At 34.7% G+C, this 22416-nt stretch overlaps 1 long non-coding RNA gene across 2 annotated transcripts; it reads right to left on the bottom strand.

The window, feature by feature from the left end:
• Positions 1 to 389: 389 nt before the first annotated feature.
• On the bottom strand, positions 390 to 21226 carry LOC102152744. 2 transcript variants are annotated; one of them, XR_005356420.1, is made up of 5 exons: positions 21026 to 21146; positions 19606 to 19738; positions 18860 to 18881; positions 2713 to 2768; positions 390 to 893 (listed from the first exon to the last, which is right to left on the bottom strand). It is a non-coding gene; the product is annotated as an uncharacterized LOC102152744 (long non-coding RNA). The 2 variants fall into 2 exon arrangements; XR_005356419.1 differs by lacking the exons at positions 19606 to 19738; positions 21026 to 21146 and adding an exon at positions 21158 to 21226.
• Between the last annotated feature and the right edge of the window lie 1190 nt (positions 21227 to 22416).

The following is a 22416-nucleotide window of genomic DNA, read 5'->3' as shown; positions in this document are numbered from 1 at the left end:
TGCCTACCTTTTCCCCTTAAGAAACAAAAAGCTCAGTTTTGACATGATGCCCAATTGCACAATTTAACACCAACATTAATAAAGTAAAATAAATAATTTCCTCTAAATGTTATTTCACTGTTGAGTGAATTTCTGTGTTGAGTAATTTCTATAGCTTTTGTAAGAATGCCAATAGCTTAGCTCATGTCTATTCCGATCTCATGCTCTTTTCAGATTTTTACAGGGATAGTAAGAAGACCAGATTCTTTCCCCTCTTCCCATTGGTAATTGTTGATTGATGTTTGAGAAAATGATAAAAGCAGAAGACTGAAATTAGACTATTACAGAATTAAAGTAATGCATTCTTTTTTTAGTAACATGAAAAAGGAAAGAAATACAAAAGTGATGTATTGTTTTGATATATATTTTGTATTTTATGTTCTATCCCTAATTCAGACAAAACTTTCACAGTGAATTCCAAGAAACAAAATTAAATACCAATCTTTAAGAAAACAGCAGATAAGAATTAAATAACTTCAAGACAGAAGCATCCATTTACTGCGGTTTCTGTCTTCTGAAGTCAGTTGAGACACTATTTGACAATATTTTACAGTTTTTGTCAAACTAAGCATTTTAACATTGTAAATGTATTGACTGAGTAACCAACTTTCAGTTCTATGGGAGCAGAAGCAAATTCTTCACGAAATTCCACTTTCATCCTGCAACTTAAAACATATCCAGCTAATGAAAAAGTATGTTCAAGTGTGTTCACTTCTAGGGTGAACTTCAGAGCTCATTTCTGTTGTCCCACTTATTGTTAGGATTCTCAGCACAAACCACTGGATTGCGTGCGACGCTGGGGCTGAGGCTTGCCCATCTTATTTCTGTTCTGTTATGCTGGCTTCCGTGAGTCTCTGCCAATAGAAGATATTAGAAAAGACCTTAGAAAAAGACTGGAAGACTTAAGGAGAAAAGGAGGGGCTCACTCCTTCCTGTTTGTTTCCCTGCTCCTGTTTTGGCTTCTTGCTGCTCTTGGTCACCACAGCAACCATTTTTCACCCTTGACAGTGACATTTTCATTTCAGTAGTGGCAGCTGATTTCCGTTTGCACTCTCCAAACCTTTCTGAACCAACCTCATCACACCTTTTCAGAGGTGTCAGCTTCTCAAGAGGGAGCAGGAACTCCTCCTTAGACATCTGATTAGCAGACACTGAGTTTCAGCTCTGCAATTTCCCTCCTCTATGTCTGAAGTATTAATAATTTCAAACTTTAATTGCCTCAGCCTTGGGAGGGAATTATCTTCCAGGAACTACTATCTCCGATGCCTTAGTATTTTCTTCCTGCCTTTTCAGTCCTCTGAAAACTAGTAGCAAATCTTTATATTTAAGTATTTCTCATCAAAAACCAAAACACCACCAAAACAAAAACTGTCATAGTTCTACCTCCTGACTGGACCCTGGATGATACATAAATCATTATTATGGATTAACACCTGAGCTCTTAAATCCTTCTGCCCACATACCTTAGTTTATCGACCTGGGAATTCTATATGTGAGTTCTTATGAATTTTGCAGCTGAACTTCAATGGCCTTAGAAGCCATTGATAAAGAGACCACAGTTGCATGTAAACACATTACTTCTTTAAGTAAAAAATGAGTTACTCCTGACATTACTAACTCAGTGAAAACTGATTCCCAATACCTTTTCAGTTATCACCACCAGATTTGCAGAAAGGATTGTCCTCTCTTATATTTGAGTACTCTGAACAAGCAACACCTCTACTTCTTACTCAACTGTAGGCACTTATGTCTCTTCCCATTAAATACACTCTTGTATTCAGAAAGTCCAGAAACACAGGGATTTCACACTTAGCAATGTGGATTTCCCTAGAAATTCTTTAATTTTTTTCCAACCTAAGACTACATTGAATAGCTCATCTTCTTGATGGTATGGTGTTTCCATATCATCAAGCACAAACTTTTATCTGCTCTACTTACTTTCCTGCCTCCCAAAGTACATGGTCAACTTCCTGAAGATAGAAAGTTTTGTAAATACCATTCCTACTAATAACAATTCAGTTAATGCAATGCCAAGTTTTCTGCATGTTTTCAACAAATGTGAGATGAATGAATGAATGAATGAATGAATGATGAATGAGTGGTTTTAATTAATTCATAAGTAATCCTCTTGTATTACATAACAAACACTTCCCATGTCCATACATTTTCTGTGATATGAGCTTCAGTATTACTAGCTCCCCCCCACCCCAGGCATGCACTTGTATATACTTGTATTTGTGTCACATTCTAATTTGCTTTTGTAAAGTATTTCTAGCAAACTTTGGAATCATTATAATGATTAAATTGTGTTTGATTTAATTTAGTGTTAAGTGCATTCTATTGTTTTCTAATTCTTTGGAAAATTGGTAATCCCCCTGTACAGTGTATGTGATCATTCCTTATTAATTAAAAAATCTGTTTAACAAGGACAGCAATTCCCTCTTTACAATAGATAACACAGAGTTTATTCAATAATTAACTCCCTGTCAAAGTTCTTAAACTAATTTTATCTTGGATTCTTTTCCGAGATGCTTTGGCTCTATCCGTAGCTCTAGAAACCATCTGGTAGAAATCTCCCTTGATGTCCCTATTTATGATCTTTTCCTACAGAAAACTATACTTAGCTGCATTTTGCTTTACCATAAATATATTTTACTATGTTTTTCAACTTACCTCTTGCTGTTGGTTCAAAACTTCAGGAGTTTCCTGGGTGAAATCCGAAATGGGCTCTGGAACACAAAGGGTGGGAAGAGATCAAAGAAAAATGCAGACCTCACCAGACTGGTAGATGGCAGGGTTAATAAGCAAGGGAACTTACTTAGGAGGCCTGTCCTGGGTGACCACAAGATGAGTCGATCCTGGCAGCCCCCTGACGGAATCTTAAAAGTTTATACCAAGGCCTTAACTCCGCTCAATCATATACTGGTCAGATCATTCCAACAACATGTTACTACCTCAAGGCTGTGCCCTTGGGCAGAGCACCTTACAGCAAAGCACACAAGCACAGGAGAGGCTGGGGATCTCCGGACTGTCCAGATACAGCTCATGGGTCAACCTGTGGCCATGTCCTCTAAATGACCCTCTCCAACACTTGCATATGTTTCATTGTTTATTTATTTATTTTTCATTGACGTGTTTTGAATGACTAGTTATCTTTTTTACCAGTCCTCTTCCTAGAATACATATATACTCTTTAGAGTGGAAAGCTAAGGGTTCTAGTCTATGCTGTGACATTAGTATATTATGTAAAAGTAAACTTGTTGGAAACATTAAGTCAAGCCCTTTAACTTCAGAAGCAGTCTCTTGCCTCAGTATGAGAGTATAATACCTTTCACTTATTACCAGTATCTTTGAGAACATACAGCAAGATGATATGTATGCATGTGCTTAGAAAATGAAGCTTTAAATTTAAGACAGATGAAACCTTCTTAATTTTCAGTTTCGAGCCTTCCAGAAATATATTCAGTCTCCACTGCTTTTCAGCCCTATATACTGACTTCTCCTTGGTTACTGTTTTTTCTGTGCTCTCCAGATAACTTGTCATGATAAAATTGTTATCTGACTAACTTTCTAAATTATATTGAGATGCCTAAGGAATTTTCTTTGATATATACAAACAGAACTGAAAATTCTTCCTATGTCCATTCAATTCATAGGCTACCATTTATCCCATCTCCCATAAACTCTTAATCCCACATCACTAGGGGTCCCTTTTAAGTTTGTATTTAAATTCCAGCTAGTTCACACACAGTGTATATTAGTTTTGGGTATACAATTTAGTGATTTAACACTTTCATACAACACCCTGTGCTCATCACAACAAGTACACTCCTAAAACCTCATCACCCATTAAATGCATCCCTTCCTGGTAGCCATCAGTATGTTCTCTATAGTTAAGAATTAGTATCTTGGCTTGCTTCGCTCTTTTCTCCCCACTTTGCTTGTTTGTTTTGTTTCTTAAATTCCACATATGAGTGAAATCATATGTTTGCCTTTCTCTGACTGACTTATTTTGCTTAGCATAATACTGTCTCTTGATAACAACATACCTCAACACCTCAGGAGTTTGCATACTTACTGGATCTTCTGACTCTCTTCCCATTTTCTTCTGAACTAACTGTTCAGACTTTCACCCCATCATTCCATTGAAACTTCTTCTGTTAAAGTCACCAACAATCTCTACATTGCTAAATCTAATGGCCTGTTTGCATTGGTCATTTACTCAGCCTTGAAAAAATTTCTTCACAGGGCTCTCAGAACAATCTTCTGATTTACTATCTGCAGCCTACCATGCAGGATTTTACTTATACCTTTAATCTCTAAACACTAGGAGGGCCTCAGAGGATAGTCCATGGATCTCTTCTGTTTTCTCTCTATTCTACTCCTCTGGTGACTCATCCAATCTCTTTGTTCTAAGTACCATTGATATCCTGACAACTCAGGATATGCAACCAGCCAGGATTTTGTCTTTTATGTAACCTAATCTACCTTTCCATTCAGATTAATAATAGGATTTCAAAGTACATGTCTAATACAGAACATGTTGGACATATGATATTACCTTTTCTACTCTTCTTAGAAAATGGCAACTGTATTTTTCCAGTTTTCCAGGCCAAAAATCTCAGACTCCTTCTTGACCCTGCTATTTGTCAAATGTCTGCATGTTACCATCCTTATTAGTTAGTTCTAGTCTCAAAATAAAACCAACATCAAGTCACTTAGCACCTTTGCAGTTAGCACCCTTGTCCATGCCAGTATTGTCTGAATAGTGTCTAACTCCTTTTTAATACTTGCAGATTCACTCTCTGATCTATTTTCAACACAGCTATGAGGGAAATTTTTCTAAAATGTAGGCCGTATATGTCACTAATCTGAAAAAAATACTTAAATAGCGTGGTATTCAAAACAAAAGAGGGGCACCTGGATGGTTCAGTCAATTAACCATCCAACTCTTGATCTCAGCTCAGGTCTTGATCTCAGGGTCATGAGTTCAAGCCCAGCATTGGGCTCTGTGCCATGTGATGCCAATATAAAGATAAATTAAAAAAATTAAAAAGTAAAAGGCAATATCCTATTCATGGTACACAAAGGCCTGTGTGATCTGGCTCCCATTACCTAAGAGCTCATTTCTTGCCATTCTTCAATGGTTTACTCTGTCCCTGTCACATTGGCCTCTTTGCTATTCCTCCAATACACAAAGTTTACTTCTGCCTCAGGACACTCAGACTTGCTATACGCTGTGCTTAGAATCCTCTTCTCCTAGGTTTCCTTAAAGATTGCTGCTTCATTTTTCATAATTCTTTTCCAAAATATCATTTTAGGAGTGAAACTTTCCCTGTTCACCTGTTAAAAATGGTAACCTAACCAAGACTCCATCTATCAGTTCTCCTGCTTTCTTTTCATAACACCTATTATTCATCATAGGCTTTATTTATCCAACTTCTCTCTGTCTCTCTCTACTAAAATAAAAGCTCTCTGTGGATGAGGCCTGTTCTCTTTCATTGACTGCTATATCTCTGTCATCAGAAGGCACTCAATATATATTTGTCACTCATAATAGGAACTCGATAAATATTTGTTGAATAATTAAAGTATATAAAAACTTCAAAATGTCTGAAATATTAGAAATTCATCTATTTTTCATAACTTAAGTAATTATCCCTTCTAAATAGAAACATAGTCCACTATATAAATAATCTTGATTCTACAGATATAAGTTAAAATATTAGAAGGCTGGATGATCTGAAAGGACATAAAACAAAATACTGAGGATTACTTCCCTTGGAGGGTGTATTTGTTAATTGTTTCCTATCACGTGAGACAGTTTTAGAAGGATCAACAACAGACACTTTAGGGAACCTACAGTGGGTGAAATAAATGCTGGATACACAACCTAAATATTTTACCTAGAGTCTGAAGATTTATTTAGACAAGAAAAAAGTATTTACACTTGAAAAAGGGGCTTTCAAATTAAGAAGGGCTCTTTGTTAGGAGGTGTGCGTATAAGATGAGAGAAAATTTGTTTTCCATAGTACCTGCTGCTATGTCTACACTAACTAAATATTTAGTATACTCATTATTCATTTAATTATAGTGATAAAATTCTATAACAAGATCTCAGTATGTAATAATAGTAAATTGAAGAACATTGATCTTTAAAGGAGAAACTATAGATGACATAAAACTGGCTCTGTTTATTCTGCCGGAGGAATGTTTTCTAAAATTACAATCGCATATTACTGAGTTCATCAGGCTCATATTTTCAAAGTACCCAAGCTCACATACATAGCAAGGTGTGAGTAAAGACATCATGAGGCCACGATTGGAATATAAGAAACAACATAAGTTGAATCGATAGTCCCTCAAAACATAGAAACTTGTCCACCTCCAAAACTTACAATTCTCCAAAGGGTATATGAATCAAAGTAATTATTTTTAACTTATTACCTTTATCAAAATAAATATTCATTTAATATTTTCTTAGAATCTTAAAGTGGCTTAAAATTTTGCAATTAAATCTCATGAAACTTTCCTATGAAAGATTATGTAATAATAATGCCACTTGACTACTGAGAACTATAAAACTTTTGGCACAAATGACATTGTCCAACATACCCCACACTAAGAGAATTAGCCAGACTCTAGCATATTTTCTGTTGGTCCAAGACCACATCCTAGGATAACCATAGCTGCCACCACCCTCTTAAAATGTGTACTTGAGGAGGCCAACACTGTTTTAATGTTTAATTTCATGAGGTAATTTGACTGGGCTATGGGGTTCCCGGGTGTTTGGTGAAGCATTACTTTGGTTGAGAGGGTGTTTAGTGATGAAATTAGCTTGTGACTGAGTAGAGAAAATTGTTCTTCCTAATGTGGGGGGTCTTCACATGAAAGCATGAGCAGAACAAAAAGCTCACTCACTTTCCCTGGAATAATAGGCAATTCATCCTATCTCACTGCCCTGACCTGTAACATTGATCTGTTCATGACTTCAAACTCAAACTGAGACATTTTGGCTCCTTTTGGGTCTTGAGCTTGCTAGTTTTCAGGCTAAAACATAAACCATCAATTCTCTTGGTTCTCAGGCCTTCAGATTCAGACTGCAACTCTATCACTGGCTTTCTGGATCTACAGCTTGCAGACTCCAGATCTTGGGACTCCTTAGCCTCTCTAGTCATGTGAGTGAATTGCTTATAATAAATCATATATATGTGACTGTGTGTGTATCCCATTTGATTCTGTTTCTCCAGAAAGCATTAATACAGCTGACAAAAGAACACAGTTTGGTCCAGTCAAAACCTGACTATAAGCCCCTGACCTCTCTAGTTTCCTAACGCAATTACTATAAAAAAAAAAAAAAAAAAAAAAAAAAAAAAAAAAAAACCTTGTAATTATAAATCCTTTCATTCTCCCTTTGAGGTAAAAAAAAATCTTCTACCACCCAAAAATGTCTCCTTTAGTAACTGGGGGCCATCTCTTTAAAATGCAAATATCCAGGTAGATAGCTCTCCTGTCTCCCAGTTCCTGTGGGAAAGTATATCTAACTTTGGTGGGCACTTTCTCCACTTTGCAAAACTATATCCTGTTCTAAAGATATAAAAAGTTTTTCTCCTCCAAATCAGTGCCAATTAACAAATTCGATGGACTGGACATAATGAGCAACCCCTTTTAATGCCCTTTAGTACTTTACCTTTAGCACATTCCTGCATTTTAAAAGCCGCCTCTCTTTTGTTTTGATGGAGTTGAGCCCAGTTTACATGGAAGTTTCTCCACTACTGCAATAGTTTGATTAAAATCTGTCTCACAACTTTCAACCAGTGTCTGATGAATTTCTTTTTGATGCTAACTTCATCACTCTATAGAACAGAAACTGAACTTGGAAATGTGAAAAACAGGTCAAGTAATACAAATTGATTTAAACATTTTTTCTGCTTACTGAACAAGGAACCTCACTTTCATTTTTCCATGGGCTCCACAAATTACATAGCTGGTCCTGGTTGTAGTAGTAGTGGTAATAGTGGTTGCAGCAAAGCTAACATGTATTAAGTAATTGCTCTGTGCCAGGCTCTGATTTAGGTGTTCTTTTATACCCAGTTATTTCACTTCATAACAGTGATAAAGCATAATATACTAACAACCCCTTTTTATACTTAAAAAACTGAGACAACACAGAAGTTCATTATTACAAGTATTAGAACTGACATAGAGAAGAAATAGTGAAAATAGAATGAAAAGAACAAACAAGAGTCAGAGTGGAAATAGAATCTAAAGGAAATGATAAAAGCTTAGATCGAAGAAATGACTCATGTCAACTTTGTTTTCCTGTTTTTGTTTAATTTTTGTTTTGTTTCTTATCTATGGGATTTGGTACATGATGGAATAATAACTGAGATGGTCTTGAAGATGAGATAATAAGTCTAGCTTTTGTTAAACTGAGTTTATATGAAAATGTCTAATAGGGTAATTGGAAATATGGGTCAGTTGCTCAAAAGCAAAGTAAAGCTGAGAAAGGAAATTTGGAAGAACCCAGTAAGGTAACATTTGAGCTCATAGGAATATATGAAATCAACAAACAGGAAAGATATCCAAAGAAAAAACTTAAACAATGATTTGTTTAAAGATCTGGAAGACATGGTGTCTGAGAAATGTTCTTTCTTCCAGGTGCCTGCAGCATCTTTTAACTCCAGATAAGGGAGAGTTTAAATCAGCAAATTTTCAAGAGTTCTTAATGTTGCAGAGAGCTCAAGGAGGAATGAGGAATTACGAAGAACCAAATATTGGAGTAAAGGATAAACACTGGTGACTATCAAGAGAGCAATTTCTGTGTAGTGAGAGGCAAGAGCCAGATTGCAAATGTTTTCAAAGGGAATTGTTGGTGAGAAACTGATGGTTGTTTGTACTTTTCAGGTGTTAGAATTGAAGAGAAAGAATGAATAGAATGGTGGAAGAAAATACTCAAGGAAATGAGTTTTAGGATCAGAGACGTTTGCCTTATTTAAAAGATGAAAGGACAGAAATAATTGAAGAGAGAGAGAGAGAGAAAATATTGATAGCAGAGAACTGCTTCTTTCACCCTTCCTTATTGCAATCTTTTAATCCGTTTTTCATTGTATTCATGTGTTAAATATATTGGGGTTGCCACTTTCAAGCACATAATCTTTAGCAATAGACTTTGGTTCTCTGTATCTCATTTTCCATTTGTAAAATTAAAATTATCTGGCCTGCCTTATGGGTTTACTCACTCAGGGGGTGAGTAAAATGTAGAATAAGTAAGTACAAATGCATAAGTAAAAATTAGGCACTAAAATATAATTATACAGTAAGTTTGAAAATGTGTGTTACTACTATCACTTGTTTCCTGCTCCTTGGAAGAATTCCAAAGAGAGCCATGAAAGTTCTCTTTGCTACTCCTATACAAAGACCTGCCTGAAAGTCAATCTCAACCACTTCTAGCTATAAATCAAGTTTGCTGTTTTTCAATTCAGCTGTGCCAACATTCTAAAACTGTAAGGGTTAGAGAATAAGCAAAAATACCAGTGGAATAGCTGTAGGTCAATTCGAATAAAAATGACTTACTCACCATTGTTCATTTATGCATATGAACTGACATATTTGCATCTTCATATTCATTACTCGGGAATCTATTCTGATTCTTAAAGTTAGTGTACTACGGTTATCATATGATTATGTGTGGCATCAATTTTCCTTCCTGCTACATCCCTTTTTACAAGCTGTAAGCATCATAAACTTGGAAGATTTTATTGGAAAGTCAAGGTGGCAGAGTTATGGAAATGACTCAGAAATGATGCTTCCCTGCTGCAACAATGTTGATTTACTTGTAATGCTAAACACACTCCACTAAGTCATACACAGCTCTTGGGAGAGGGATGACTAATTAGCTCAGTGACTTATCCGCCCACATGCTCTGCTGATTCTGATACATTAAAACATTTTATTAGCCTGCAAGGTCAGGAAATCTTACTGCTTGGGTAGTATTTCTAAAAATTTAATAGCAATAGTCTGATGTTAGTTCCTTTGCATCTGTAGATTGAAAATAAATCCTCAAAGATGAATAAACTCATCTACTTATTTCTTAGAACTTCTTTTCACACAGAGGTCTCAACAAAGACTGAAATGTTTAAAATGGAATAATCATTGGCAAAGTCAGATAATTATTCATATGTTGACAAATTCAGTTATCTAAAAACTCAGAATTCCTTGCTATATTCTACTCGTTGTGGATTTCAGTATGAGATATAGACCTGAAGTCCATAGTTGTGTGTGAAGTGCCCTCTTTTAGCATTTCTGACCAATGGATCATCTTAAGCGAATATTTCTAAATAATGACATGTCCCTGGATGTTCAATGTGCTACTGTCAATGGTAGAGCTGCAAACAGAACCACAGTAACTAATATTCAAATAGAGATTCTGTAATCATAAATGACATTAGCCTACAATCAATCTTTAGCAGCTAGAACCATATAAATTGAAAATTTATTTTCCAGCATCATCACCATAATCATTAGTTGAGCAAAGAAATATTACATTAAATTAGATGATGATGGGCCATGTTAAGTTGGGAGAATTATGTTCATCTATTGGTTTTCTGCCATTGAGTAAATACTACAGTTGGTGCACTATCTTCTTTGCATACAAAAGACGGTAGCATTTATTCCTAGGCAGATAATTGCCTTTCCTGCTAATCACATAAAATACCCCATACATTTGATTATCATCTCTTGCAGCAAATGGCACTGAAGCAAAAATGTGGATAAATGAAAAGTGGTAAGGATCAAAATAAAAGGATCAAAACAGGGAAAAGGACAAGTTGAGTAGTTTATTTTTGTATGCAGAAATAATAAATTGATCAACCTGAGAGGGAATATTTAAGGCTCACATATTTTGCAACTTTTCCATAAGTACCATATTGTCCCACGTTATAAAAACATGCAATGGCAATTTTGTTTCTTTCTATTTGGGTACATCATCATTTTCCACTCACCGGCTACATTTTGAAGACTACCTCAAAGAAAAGATAAAAGCATTTGAAGATAAGGAAATATAAAAACAGACTTGGGGATCCCTGGGTGACTCAGCAGTTTAGCATCTGCCTTCGGCTCAGGGCATGATCCTGGAGACCCAGGATCAAGTCCCACATCAGGCTCCCTGCATGGAGCCTGCTTCTCCCTCTGCCTGTGTCTCTGTCTCTCTCTCTGTGTGTCTCTCATGAATGAATAAATAAAATCTTTAAAAAAATAAATACATACATACAGACCAACTTAATGAATTATTAGTTTCTTTTAAATTTTATGTGTGAAATTTTAATAATCCTGCAAACAAAATTGATTCCCCAAGTCCTTGGGCGTGAATCACATTTTTTCTCTTCATTCATTCAAAAATGATGTAATTTTATGTACAAGTTTTTTTGCTCTGACAACAAATCATGGTTCCAACTGAACCCACATCTTAAACTATTCAACTCTACCCATATATTAAAACTATAAGAATAAAGCAAAAATTCCAGTTAAGTAGCCTTGAGTAAATTCTAATAAAAATGACTTACTCAGCATCATTCACTTATGTATATGAACTGACATATTTGCACTACTTTGGGTAGAAAACAGCACAAGAAAGTGTATGAATGATTGCAACATCATTGATCTGAGTTCAAATTTAAGTTTTGCTACAAATCTAACTGTGTAACATTGAGGATATATCATATTCCATCTCAGCATCAGCATCAATTTTTTTGATCTGTAAAGTGATGACATTCAGTCAAATGATCACTAAAATTGCATCTAGCTCAAAAGCTTCATGCTGTGTGCCCAATAACATGCACCCAGATTTCCAGTAGATATTTGCAAATAAAATGTGAGTAAATTGGAGGCTTCCACATATGCAGGGAAAAAAGTTCTTTTAAAGACAGTTGGCTTCCGGGTTAAAATGAGAAAATCAATAAACATTTAATTCAAGATAGAAAAATATGTTCAAGCATTCTTTCCATAGTTGAGGGAAGGCATCTGTGACTTTGAACTTTACTTCCTAGCTAGAAGCAAGTCATTCTTCTTCTTTAGAGAAGGTGGGAGTATTTTACCTACCCAGTCATCTAGCCATTAAAAAGCACTACACTGATGTAAGAATTTCAGTTGGAAAGCAGAAACTCTGTTCCACTCAGATAGTGTAATATCTATACTATATCTCTATTAAGCCCCAAAGTCTTATTAATCTCAGTCCTTTTCATGTGCATTTTACTTGTTGAGCTAAAGTTGTGTAGCACATAGACATAATATCTACTTATACTTCCTTAAACCTAGCTGAATTTCTTGAAACCACAATAAGGAGTTATTTTTTAGCCAATATGAAAGGGAAAAAAATCATCTGTTGAGCTAGATTTATGAAGACTAAAAAAGTCATCTGACTACACAATTATCATGTGAGTGTATGCAAGCTTAATGAAAACAAAATGAACATATTATATGTATCGGGATATTTTTTGTTAGTATTCTAGTGAATTAGAAAGAAATTGCCAACAGTTATGTGGTCAAAAAAGGGACCACTTTTATATGAGTAATTTATTAATGCATTCTCAAATGAAATGGGAGCGCGCCCTAGCTTGGTGTCAGCTACACCCCCACAGAAAACTCACCCCCTTGTGGTATACCCTTGTAGCAGGCTTTCTAGCCATCCATTTGCAGAAGGGACCATTTCGTTTTTACCAAAAGGGGAAAGGAGCTTAGGATCTGCATGCTTTGCCTAAAAGCAAATGATCAGCAGAAAGATGCTATAAAGATGAACTACTGGCCTATAAAGCTATAAAGATGAACTTCTGGCCTAAGATCTTATCTATTCCCAGGAACTCACCTAAAATCTCATACACAGAGATTTTTAAAATCTGTGTCTTTTCTGCATTACTGAAATATGCTTTTTAAAATGTGTGATACGTGAAGAGGAGAATGTGAACTACCCACTTCAGAGAAGTTACTTCAGGTCATTTTAAACAGCATATACAAATGTATAAGAGGACGATTTTGGAGAGTAAGTGTGGCAATGTCCCTGAGATCTTCTGAAAGTGGTCAGGAGCAATTAGAGTATCTGGATTTCTTCTGATTTGCAATTAGAATAAAATAAAGACAGTTTCTTCTTATCAATAATATACCCTTACTGTCTAGGCTAGTTTGAACTGGAGAAAAATAGATTATACTTGGTAGGAAAAAATAAATAATAAAACAAAACATACATGATATAACTTGTATGTCTAAGTTTTCCTGTTGCCTTCTAAAAAAGATGCCAAAAATAGGGTATGAAATGAATTTCTATTGCTTGTTCAAACAGCAATCATTAAGCCCTGAGCTATTTTCCAATTTGAAAAATGATAGGATTGCTCTCATGGAATATGGAATGCTTTTAAAGAAGGAATACACATTTTTATATGTATGTATATTCCTTTGAAGTTGTTATGCTTTCTGGTCTCTATGCAGAATATATAGCTTAACTGCTTCAGTTTCTTGAGCCACAAAATAAGACATGCAGAGATCAAACTCTTAATATTAATTCAGCTTTTATGCTATAGCCTGTATAAGTTCAGGTTCATAAGGCTGTGAAGGGGAAGATGTCATAAACAAGAAAGTAGTGATGAGTCACACGAATTTGCAACCCTTTGGCCTATTCAACCTTTAGTTCTGAATTTAAATCACTTTTGAAAATAGGAAATGTGAACATAAGTGAATTTAGACCACAAGAATAAGTGTTGCAATAAATACTCAATCAAAAAGTAAATAAAATTCCTGCAAAAAGGTAAAAATCTACAAGTCCAAAACTAAAAACTAACCAGGAATCTACATTTCCAAGGCCAACAACTCCTTTCTGGTAGCGACCCACACTTTGACATAACCCCTTAACAAATCAATAGATATGAAATGAAGAAAATTACTACATTTCTTATTGTTCTTCAGGTTGGCTAAGTAATTTATACTGTACTATTTTAAAACACTTTTCCTACCCTCTATAGAATTTGAAGACTTATACTTTTTTAGAAATTACAAAAAAAAAAACCCACAATACTTATTTTTGAAGGCAGAAGTGCAGGTAGTTCAAAGAATGGTCTAATCCAAAAGCTTTAATGCATATTATTCATTAATTCACCAATTCCTCACTCAAAAATTATTTGAGTTCCATGATGTGTCCAGCACAGTACCGTGAACACAAATATGTAAAAAATCTTGACCTAAGCCCTCAAGGAACTCCGAATCTAGTCTTTTATCTGTCTGATTATAGAAAGAAGTAAAAGAACATGTATGAGAAAAGCAGTTGCACAAAAGAGAAGGATGTTTTCCTGGTGTAGAAAAATAAGAGGGAAGTGTACAGAATCCCTACATCAAATACACTTTGCTTAGCCTTCTGGCATAACAGCTATAGGTTCCATTCAGTACTTAAAGATAAATGCGTTCAGCTCAATGACAGACTAAGAGGTTTTGCTCATTTCTCAAGCTCCTCCATAGAACTCTGGTGAGGTTTTGAATCACAGAAAGATACATACATAACCTTCACCTCCACCAGGCAGGCCTGTGAGAGGTAAATTATATATTCACCACTCCACGATGAGGAGAAAATAATCAAAAGAGCAACAACATAGCTCTTATTCCTATTTTCAAACCTCACTTGAATGCATATAATTGATTATTCCTAGCTGTTAACGTAGATGATTTTACTTTTCAAGCTTTTGCAGCAAAAGGAAAATGGAGTGGACACTTAGATAATTATTCCCAGCATCTACCAGAAGAAAATAATCCCAAAAATAAAGGCCATGAAAAAGTCAGAATTTTTAGCCTGTTCCTTATTCATGTATAAAGCATTTCTTTCACTCTATGAACACATAGTCAAATTTAGTTCTTGTCTTTGACAGTTCCCTCAATAGCCTTCCTCTACAGAAGTAGTGCATATTGGGGAAAAGGTTTGGGATCAGAAGAGAAAGAGAAACAAAGAAAGAGAGAAAAGACTTCATCTCACACTAGTAGTATATATCTGTCTTTCCATCAAATCTTTGAAATTGTCCTTTAGAATTTGAAAGCCTTAAAAATCCTATTACTTATGTTCTAATCTTATTGTTAAATATGTTTAGTATGCTCTCTTAGGGTAAGGAATTGTCACCAGTCCAGTTACATAGAGACAAATCTTTTTGTATTTTCAAATGGCCCCATTGCCATTCTTCTATTAAAAGTGATTGCTCTTCCAACATCCATTAATGTTAAAAACTCTCAGTAAATTAGGAATAGAGGGGAATTTCCTCACCTTGATATAGAATATCTAAGAAATCCCAGAGATAGTATCATATGTAATACTGAGAAACTTGAAGCTTCCCCACAAACACCAGGTAAAAAGCAAGAACGTCCTTCCTCACTACTCCTTTTCAACATTGTACTGGAAGTCATTGCTAATATAGCAAGGCAAGAAAAGGAAATAAAAAGACCTACATATTTGGGATGGAGATATAAAAAAGTTTTTGCTCACATATGGCATGATCATCTCCACAGAAAATCTGAAAGAATTTTTAAAAACTGGAACTAATAAGTGATTATAACAGAACTGCAGGATACAAGCTTAATACGCAAAAGTCAATTGCCTTCCTGTATACCAAAAATAAACAAGTAGAATTTGAAATTAAAAACACAGTATCATTTACATCAAAAATGAAATATTTAGGTATAAACCTAACAAAATGTATACAAAATTTATATGAGGAAAACTAGAAAACTGATGAAAGAAATCAAAGAACTAAATAAATGGAGAGCTAGTCCATATTGTTGGATAGGAAGTCTCAATAGTATAATTGTGTCAGTTGTTTCTAGCTTGACCTAACAATTCAATGCTATCCCAATCAAAATCCCAGCAAGTTATATTATGGATATTAAAAAAAAAACTGATTCTAAAGTTTATATGGAGAGGCCATGTCCCAAAATAGCCAAGATGATATTGAAGAAGAACAAAGTAAGAGGAAAGGAAGTATGTGACATCAAGACTTACTATAGAGGCTACAGTATTTAAGATAGTGTGGTACTAACAAAGTAATAGACAGATTAATAGAACAGAGAGCCCAGAAATAGACCCACATGAATATAGTCAACAGATCTTTGACAAATAAACAAAGTCAATACAGTGAAGTACAGACAGTCTATTCAACAAATGATGCTAGAACAACTGGACATCTGCATGCTATATATATATATATATATATATATATATATATATATATACCCAGAACTTACACTCTTCATAAAAATTAACTCAAGTAGATCAGATCTAAATGTTAAAACACAAAACACAAAATTATAAACCTCCTAGAAGATAATAGAGGAGAAACATAGATGACTTTGGGTATCATGATACATTTTTCGATATAACACCAAAGACATGATCCATGTAAGAAAAAAATTTGATAAGCTGGACTTTATTCATACTAAAAATTTCTGCTCTGTGAAAAAAATAATTTTAAGAGAATTAGAAGATAAGCCATAGACTGAGAGAAAATATTTGCAAAAAGAAAAATCATATAAAGGAGTGCAATTCAAAATAAAGAACTCTTAAAACTCAAGTATAAGAAAAAAAAGCCCATTTAAAAAATAAGCCAAGAACCATAACAAACACCTCACTAAAGAAGATATACAGATAGCAAATAAGCTTATGAAAAGGTGTCCATAGCATTAATAAAACAACAACGAGATATCACTACAAATCTAATCAGAATCTGGGACACTGACAGCACCAAATCCTGGCAAAGATACGGGGCAATAGTAACTCTCCTTCCTTGCTGGTAGGTATGGAAAATGGTAGAGTCATTTTGGGAAAGAGTTTTGCATTTTCTTATAAAACTGAACATATCCTTATCATGGTACCCAGACATTATGCTTCTTGTTATTTACTCAAAAGAGTTGAAAATCTAGGTCCATACGTAAACCTACACACAGATATTTACAACAGATTCATTTATGATTGCCAATCTTGGAAGTAACCAAGTTGTCCCTCAGTAGGTGAATGGATATTTAAATTTTGGTACCTTCAGAGAAGAGAGTATTATTCATCAATATAAAAAGAAGTGAGTTATCAAGCCATGAAAAGACATGGAGGAAGCTAAAATGCTTATTATGAAGTGCAAGAAGCCAAACTAAAAATGGTGCATACTATATAATGTTCTAGAAAAGGCAAAACTTTGATGACAATAAAAAGATCACTGGTGAGCTAGGAGTGGAGGGGATGAGGGCAGAACTAATAGGGAGGGCACATAAGAGTTTTAAGGGAGTAAAAATACTCCGTATGACAACCTACTGATGAATATATGTAATTGGAGATCTGTGCAAACCCAAGACTGAACCTTAAGGTAAACTATGGACTTTGGGTAACTATGATATATCAGTGTAGATCTATCTTTGGTAACAAATATACATACTGGTGGTGAAGGAGGCTATGCACGCGTGAGACCTCCATACCTTCTTCTCAATTTTGTTGTGAACTTAAAATGGCTCTAAAAATATAAAGTCTTAAAAAATAAGTTAACATTCTCAAAGTACAAAATTAACTCTACAAGGGGAAACCAGTCTTTTTAGATCAAGAAAACCTGGAGAATGTTGCCTGGGAGTGGACTCCTGGAAAGGTAAAAGATGTTTAATAACTACTAGTCAAAGGAATGGGTACTAAAATCTGAATTTGCATTATAATGTGAGGGTATAAATGTATATGTTTCTTCTAGAACTTAGTGTATGTACCCTGGTCTAGTTATTTCTCAGCTCCTGACACAGTGCCTACCATATACAGATAACAAACAAGTATTTAATGAAAATTAAGTAAAACACTAGTATTTAATGATTAGTATTTAATGAAAATTAAGTAAAATAATATCTATGCAAACAGCCATTGACATCAGGAACCTATTTATTGTACTTGTGGTGGGAATAGAAATGAGATCTTGCATTGGGATTTAAGGATGGAATAATAAACTCATCACAGAGTATAATGACTAATTCTCTGTTATAGTATCCAAGTGCCTGCCACCCTGGATGTTAAAGTGCACAGTGATTGCTCATTCTGATTGAGTAATTGCAAAACAAAACAAAACAAAACAAAACAAAGCAAAATAAATAACAAATAAAAACGAGCAACTAAAACCTAACTATTCACCGAGATGTGAAAAATGACCAAGAATTGGAAGTAGCTGATATTTTAAATTATGAATTTACTACAATTTATAATCATCCATATTATATAAAAATGAATTAAGCTGGCTGTCAGAAAGAGGTAAAATATATTAATTTATGTATAATCTGTAGCATTGGAGAAGTAAGGCAAAAATCAAAGGAATACATCCCTCTAGAAAATTGTAAACTACCAGTTAGTTTGATCCTCTGAAATCAGAATGGACAAAAGACTGGAATACACACTACAAAAAACACTCTCTCAGCCTGATTTAAATCAATCTAATTCTCCTGTCTCTTAGCTTTCCTTTAGCTGACTGAGTCATCAATAGATGCTATCTCTATGTTGGGCATTGTTACATCATTTTTTTACAGAAAAGTTTTTTTCTTTTAATGAGCATTAACAATCCATTCTAATACCATTTTCCAAGATCATTAGAAAAATCAGAAAACTAAAAGTAGAATTTAAATTTTACTAATAGAAAATTTAAGGGAAGAAAAGTCACTATAAGGTATGAAGCATTTTATAAATAAACCAAGCATGAAATAAAAATAATGGAGATGACAATGTCATTATAAAAGAAGTAGTAGACGATGTACCTAGCTCTAAAACAACATAAAATGCATTTTTACTTACCCTATCGTATTTCAGGGTTTCCCTACAAAAGAGAAAATCAAAGTGAATGGAATTTAAAAATCTAAATTCAGTAGCACCTGGGTGGCTCAATGGGTTAAGAATCTGCCTTCAGCTCAGGTCATGATCTCAGGATCCTGAGATCAGGCCCCAGATCAGGCTTCCTGCTCAGAGAGGAGTCTGCTTCTCCCTCTCTCTCCCCACCTCCCTTGCTCATGCTTGTTCTCTATCTTTCTCTATCTTGCTCTCTTGCTCTGTTTCTTAAATAAATAAATAAATAAATAAATAAATAAATAAATAAATAAATAAATATCTTTTAAAAATTCTAAATTCACTATATCCTTGAATCTTCTGATGGAAAGATTTTATGTCAACACAATAAGTTCATAGAATCTCCTTTAAATTTTGCAACTTGATAAAAATGTATTCAGGAGTTTCCTTGCCTTATAAGAAGCAAGTTACCAAAGTAACTTGAACTTATTATTTTATATTTTAAGCCCTACACAATGCCAGAATTCTTAACCCAGAATTCATGTATTATTATGATGTTTTCAGCAGTCTATCAAATCATTAAAAATGTCAGAACAATGAATATATATCCATATATACATACTTTAAGAGAGGAGATAGGACTTCCACTGATTATTAAATATGTCTATATTAGGATTCTCCAGAGAAAGAGAACCAATAGGTTATATATTATATATTATTATTAAATATATTATTAATATTATTTCATTTATACTTACATTTATATTCATAAAGTGGTGTATTATAGGAAACTAGCTTATATGATTAAGTTAGTTCACAGCCTCCCATTTGCAAGCTGGAGACCCAGGAAAGCTAGTAATGTAGATCAGTTTTTATCCAAAGGCCTGAGAACTATAGGACAATGGTTCCAGTTAAAAGGTAAGAGGAAACAGATGTTCAGCTCAAACAGGCAGAGAGAAAAAAATTCAACCTTCCTCTACTTTTTTGTTCTGTTCAGGCCTTAAAAGGTTGGGATAATATCCACTTATTTGGAGGAGACTCCACCAATTCAAAGGTTAATCTCTTCTAGAAACACTCCCACAGACACACCGAAAAATAAAGTTTAATCAGGTATCTGGACATCCCTCGGGTCAGTCAAGTTGACACATAAAATTAACCATCACAAGGTGTATGGGTGGCTCAGTCATTAGGTGTCCTACTTTTGATTTAAATTCAGGTCATGATCTCAGGGTTGTAATATTGAACCCCATGCCAGGCTGTGTGCTGGGCATGGAGCCCTGTTTAGGATTCTCTCTCCCTAGACCCTTCATCCCCCAACTCTAAAAAAAATAATAATAACCATCACAATGTCTATAATCAACAAAACACTAAAGAGCATTGAAAATTCATTCAACTGTACTTACTTCACTAAAGACTAAGTCTTTTGATCTACCTTCTATTAATGAGCCGAAATCTGGTAGTAAATCTAATTCCTCTCTGATTCAAAGTCATTTTCATTTGCAGACTATATTTTGGTTTTGTCTTTAGTCCTTGCTTCTTCTAATTATACATGTTCTTCCTTATAATTTCAACTCCCTATTGGCTTTAGCTACCATTTTATACTGTTGAATCCTCTCTTTATCTCAATCTCTGATAACTCTCCTGTGCTACAAGAACCAAAATGTTCCTACCTTTCATATATTTTTACCGTATGTTTCTAAATGAACTGATTAACATTCACCCACTCAAAACCAATTGTGATTTCTTTATTCCCTATAAAAATCAATATCATTCTCCTCTGGTTTCTCTAGGTCATCCTTATATTATGCCTACTGTAACTTCTCCTTTTTCCTCTCTTACACACAAACTCTTTGATTCTGTTGAATAAATGTCTTTTGAATCTTTTTTCACACTCCCATATCTAAGTTTAAGCACTTATCAAAACTTAATAAGCAACTATAGCTTCCTCTTGAATCTTCTCTCTCCTAAATCCATTCAATGTCTCCTCTAATGTCACCAGTACACACTACCCAAAAGCAAATTTTCCAGTTAAACATGTTTTCTTATGTTTTCAACTCCTAGCACTTACTCCAGAGGCTGTTTTTGGGCAACAGGCTTGAACAATGGGAACCTGAGTAAGATAGAAGGGCTCAGTGACCTCAAACCCCTGGTTGAACACAATCTCACTAAGTGACCCACCTTGAAATCACCATAGATCTTAACAAATCAATGAGCTATATACAGCTAAGCGCAGTTACCAGAAAAGGGAAAACTCAATATACCTCCATACCTCTGCACCCTCCCACTTTAAATACAACCCCCATCCACTACCTCATAGCAGATAGTCCCTCCTTTGCTGTCTTGGCCACCACTCCATTGTTGCATATTCATTAAGATTCTATCTCCTTTGTTCTGCCTTGAGTGAATTATTTTACTACCCAAGTTACCAGCTTCCACTAGATTGGGTCACTCCATATTTTGGGGCACCATTTGATAGGTCAGACACTCACTATATTCACCACACTCCACTACTTTTTTTTTTTTCCTGCTTACCTTATTAGATAGTAATGCTCAGTGTGTCACCCACCTTTCCAGTGACTCACCTAGCCCAGTGCATGTAATGTACAAATAATACTATTGCAAAGATGTCTGGCTGTCTACAGAATTTGTGCTTCCCCTTCCAAGGTGTTGAATTAGTGCGAGGAAACAGCCACTCGCCTGTGGGCTTCATTTCCAAGCTCTCCTATTATGTATGTGACTAGTTCTCAACAGTGAAATTTAGCAGAAGTGATAGGGCTTTTAACGATTTGGCATATGCTACTCTCACTTTTATCTTTCACTAGGTGACTACAGAGGAACAAAAGCTAAAAGATGGAAAAACTCTATCCCTGAAAGCACAAATTGGAGGGGAGATTCTATCCTGCAAGAAGCACATTCACTGGGAACATGAATGATTGAATAACTTTCTGTTGCATTAAGACATATTTGTTTAAGGTGTTATGGCTACTAATTATTCCAACTAATGTTACTAGAGAGTCATTTAAGCATTTTGAAATAAATGTTTATAATATATCTATGTATTAAACATTTACATAAATGGGTGAAGGCAGCAAAAGAGGAAAGCATATCTCCTTACATTTCCCAAAATGTGGCTATAGTATAATGATCTGCCATTCAAAATATACCACTTCCTTCAAATATAGAGGAAGAAACACTGTAGAGTACTCATTTGGAACATATCACAAAATTTGCATCTTTATAAAATTTCTCCATTTTTATAGGTTTTCACTTTAGCACACAGTTGAAAGTACCATTTTGCTCAAGAAATAACAAAAAGAACAATACAAATAATTAAAGAGAATCTAGACTACATTGACAACTAATTAGAGCAATGAAAGCATTTGGATAAGGGCCCAGTTAAAACTCTCCAAGAAAAACAGACTAAGCTATTTGAGGAACCATATTATGCACATTGCTTCCTCCTATAAACTTTGTATTTTGGGTTTGTTTATTTTGCCCAGTTTGTGTGTAATGGTTTTTCCCACTTTTGCATAGTCAGTTATTTCAGTAAAATTGAATTAAGTGGGAAA

The sequence above is a fragment of the Canis lupus genome, chromosome 3 (assembly GCF_011100685.1).
Source record: "Canis lupus familiaris isolate Mischka breed German Shepherd chromosome 3, alternate assembly UU_Cfam_GSD_1.0, whole genome shotgun sequence".
NCBI lineage: Eukaryota > Metazoa > Chordata > Mammalia > Carnivora > Canidae > Canis > Canis lupus.
This window is presented reverse-complemented; position numbering and strand designations above follow the sequence as displayed.